Below are 4,412 nucleotides of genomic sequence, written 5' to 3'. Positions count from 1 at the left end.
CATGGAGGGACACACACACTCACACACACACACCGAAGCAGGAGGCCAACAGGAGCGACTCACACTCACTTCACCCGGACATTAATGAAGGAGAGCAGCCGCTGGAAGTCTTCCTCCTTCCTGGCAAGGAAAGGTGTGTTACTCTCATCAACATAATAATGAGGGTTTTTTTTTTTCTATTTAAATGCACAGGAATGTAGACGGAGGCTTCACGGTCCTAAAACCCTGCTGGTTAAACCAGTCAGGTGAATGCTGTGCAGTGCAAGCCTCCCAGCCACTCCTCATTTCTTTCGATTTTGCTTCCAATTGGCCAGGCTTCCTTGGCCTTAGTTTTCAAGGCTTCCTAAACGCCTCTCAAAGTTTTTTTTTTTTGTATCTGAAAAAGAAATGGTTCGCCTGTCCATCATTCAAGCATAAAAAAAAACACTTTATTCAAGAGACAAACCAGTACTGTCTTCACATAAGAGACAAGTTGGCAAAGATACCACTTTAGATAGTATGTGGTTCACCTACAGCCACTGTACACCCCCTTGGTCTGAAAGCAGCCCGTAACAACTCCCTCCATCAGGAGGTGGTCCCCTGAGATGGAAAGTGCCCTGAGACTGGGACATCATCATGCTGATCAACCAGCATGATGAGGACATAGAGGGGCTGACACACTGTCTGACAGATTACCAGAACTTCTGCGCAGATGTGGTCTCCCCTGTTAAGACTGTCCGCTGTTACCCTAATAATAAGCCATGGGTAACGCGGGAAGTCAAAGTTGTCCTCAACATGAAGAAGGCTGCTTTCAGGAGCAGAGACAGGGAGGCCATGAAGGCAGCACAGCAGGAGGTGAAACACTGTGTGAAGAAAGCTAAGGACAGCTACGGGAGAAAGATGAAGCAGAAGCCGAAGGAGAACAACATGAGCGAGGTCTGGGAAGGTGTGAGGACCATCACAGGCCACAAAATAAAGACCAGAGCCGTGGGGAGGGAACTGAACGACTTCTTTAACAGGTTTGACAGGTTCAACCAGCCCATGCACCCCCCACCACCCTGACCCTTCACCTTCACCTTCACTGCAGCCATCTCTCCTTCTTCCCACAACACACCTCCACCCCCACCTCAACACAATCTCCGCCCCACATCACCACAGACCAGGTCAGAGGACGGCTGAGGAATCTCCGACCCAGGAAAGCAGCAGGCCCGGGCAAGGTGTGTCCAAGACTCCTGAAGACCTATGCTGCAAAACTGGGGGAACCACTGCAATGGATCTTCAACCTCAGCCTGCTGCTAGGAAGAGTTCCCACCCTCTGGAAGACATCCTGCATCGTCCCGGTTCCTAAAAAGAACCGACCCAGCGAGCTGAATGATTTCTGGCCGGTGGCACTCACTTCATACCTGATGAAGACATTGGAGTGGCTCTTCCTCAGCCTCCTCAGACCCCAGGTGCAACACGCCCAGGACCGCCTGCAGTTCACCTACCAGCCAGGAGTTGGTGTGGAGGATGCCATACTCTACCTGCTACATCACATCCACTCCCATCTAGATAAGGGAAGAGGCACAGCAAGGATTCTCTTCTTGGGCTTCTCCAGTGCCTTTAATACCATTCAGCCCCCTATACTTCAAGATAAATTGAACAGGATGGGAGTGGACCCCTACCTGGTGGCCTGGATCTCCAGCTACCTCACCAACAGGCCACAGTACGTCAGACTGAAGGACACTGAATATTCTTCTCTTCAACCTGTACACCTCGGACTTCTGCTACAACTCAGAGCTGTCTCACATACAGAAGTATGCCGCTGACATCGTTGGATGCATCAGGGACGACAGAGAGGAGTAGTATCGGAATCTGGTGGGGGACTTTGCTGTTTGGTGCCGCGCAAACCACCGAGAGCTCAACACCTCTAAGACAAAGGAGCTGGTCATAGACTTTGGAAGGACCAGACTGAAGCAGAGACCAGTCCTACCAGAGGGAGCTGAGGTGGAGAGTGTGGACTCCTATAAATACCTTGGGCTGTGGGTGGACAATAAACTGGACTGGTCAACACACACCAGCCACCAGTAACAGGGAGGATGTAGTTCCAAAGGAGTGCTGTCTTTCCACATCTGCAGCAAACTGCTGCGGAGGTTTTACCAGTCTGTGGTTGCCAGTGTCCTCTTCTACACTGTGGTGTGCTGGGGAGGCAGCACGCCAAAGAAGGACACATCCAGACTGAATAAACTGATCAGCCGTGCCGGCTCTGCGATCGGCGTGAAGCTAGACCCTCTGGTGACGGTGGCAGAGACAAGGACTCTAAATAAACGGTTGGACATTATGGACAATGCCAGCCACCCTCTGCACACCGTCATCAACAACCAGAGGAGCCTGTTCAGTGGGAGACTGCTCCTTCCAAAGTGCAGGACCAACAGACTTAAGAACTCCTTTGTCCCTCAGGCCATCAGACTGCATAACTCCTCACTTGGGGGGGGGGGGGGGGGGGGCAGGTAACAGGGACATCTGAAAGTGATGTCCCTGAGAGAAATAAGAAAAAGACCTGACACAGCTGATCCATCTACGGTTCAATGAGCCCTCATCAGAAATGGTCTCTGTGGAAGGTCCAGAAGCCATTCTTGAAGAAGGGAAACGGGGAGAAAAGGCTGAGGTATGCCAAATGACATAGGAAGTGGGTTGAAAAGCAGTAACAACAGATCTTATGGAGTGATGAATCCTCCCCAGGACCCAGACCTCAACATTACTGAAGCAGTGTGGGATCATCTGACAGAGAACGGAACAAAAGGCAGCCAACGTCCAAAGAAGAGCTTTGGGATGTCCTTCAGGAAGCCTGGAGAACTTTTCCTGAAGACTACTTAAAGAAATTACAAGAGCCCGTCTAAGAGGGTTCAGGCTGTGTTGAAGAATAAAGGTGCTCAGACCAAATATTCACTGTCAAGCTTGTTAGGACTGTACAAACGGTTCCTTTTTTTTTTTTTTTTTTGCTTTAAATATGAATGAACATAAAATAGAAGCTTCAAACAGATTTGAATGAATTTCAAATATTTGCAGTCCGCACAAAAACATTTTCCCATGCATTGATGCTTGTCATTGCTCACTGTATGGCTGTAATACTCATAACAGAACGTATGTAGCATTGTAGAGAAAGTGTCTCCATATATATATATATAAAAAAAAAACAGCACAACAAATATGATAGAACACAATCACGTGATATCAGGGTCATTTCCTCCAAAGCCATGGATTTGCCACTATTCCCACTTAAAAAAATGAAGCTGAACAAACTGCAAAACTACACATTTTAATATTTATTCAGTTTCAGTTAAATGCATTACATACTCTGGCCAAAACCTCCCAGTTATGGTTTCTCTTACAAGTTAGAAAATATAAAATAAAATACAATCAGCTTGAGTTTTAAAAAGCTTTTATGAGTAAGCCTACAAACACGAGTGGTTCTGGATTTTGTCTGTACAAACGACAGTAACGTACTGTGCGGTGGCCTTTCGAAAGTGAGAAACTACAAACTGGAGCACAGCGAGATTTCAAGAGAGAAGCCATGCGCATCTTCGCTCGCATCGACAATAAACTTCAACGTGAGACACTGCTCTTAAGAGGGAAGTGCTGCGTGGACAACAGATAGGAGGCTGGTTACACATGAGAGGACACAGCGCTCAGAACAGGAAACAAATCAGAATAAAAAGGAGCGGACCATCATTTTGTGCATCGTGTTGGTCAGAATCGAGTAAGTCCAAGAAAACCAAAGGCCTCCTGGCCCTTCATCTGAGTCCTCCCTCGTCGGAAACCTTCTATCGCAGTTCTGTGTTCAGTAACTTAACAGAGAGAAGCACAAAATGATCAAGAAAGGAGTCGTTGCGGGCCAAGCGGCTGCTGTGTGGGCGTTACCGGGCGTGAAAACGCAGTGCAACGTGAGCTTTTATCCTGACAACACAAGGAGGCTTTTTTTGTTTGTTTTGCAAGAGAAATCCTCACAGAGCCTGAGGAGCACAGACAGAATTTCCTCCAACACTCTGAAATCCTGAAAAACATCCTTGGAAAGAAAACAAAAAAACTAACGCGGAATTTGACACAAATAAAGCACCGGACCAAATGCTGGAGGCGGTGAAATGACAGTCGGACAGTAATGTGTGACATGATAGCTGTTCACAATCATTTTAGTATTCTTCATGTTATTAAAAAAAAAAAAGCAGTTAAACCATTAAAGCAGGATTGTGTTTTAGGGAGGCTGGTTTGAGAGTTTTCCTCGTCACATGAAACACTTCTATTCAATGATAAGTAAGCTAAATTGTTGAAGTGGGTTCCACACATAGATTCACCCAAGACGACCCATCCAAAATGATTTCATTCACCTTTCTTTTATGTCCAAACTGGATGCTTCATTTAAAGTTTTATACCATTTAGAAGTAGTTAGTATTTGG

This window comes from Leuresthes tenuis, unplaced genomic scaffold, assembly GCF_036924035.1.
Source record: "Leuresthes tenuis unplaced genomic scaffold, fLeuTen1.0.hap1 SCAF_7, whole genome shotgun sequence".
NCBI lineage: Eukaryota > Metazoa > Chordata > Actinopteri > Atheriniformes > Atherinopsidae > Leuresthes > Leuresthes tenuis.
This window is presented reverse-complemented; position numbering follows the sequence as displayed.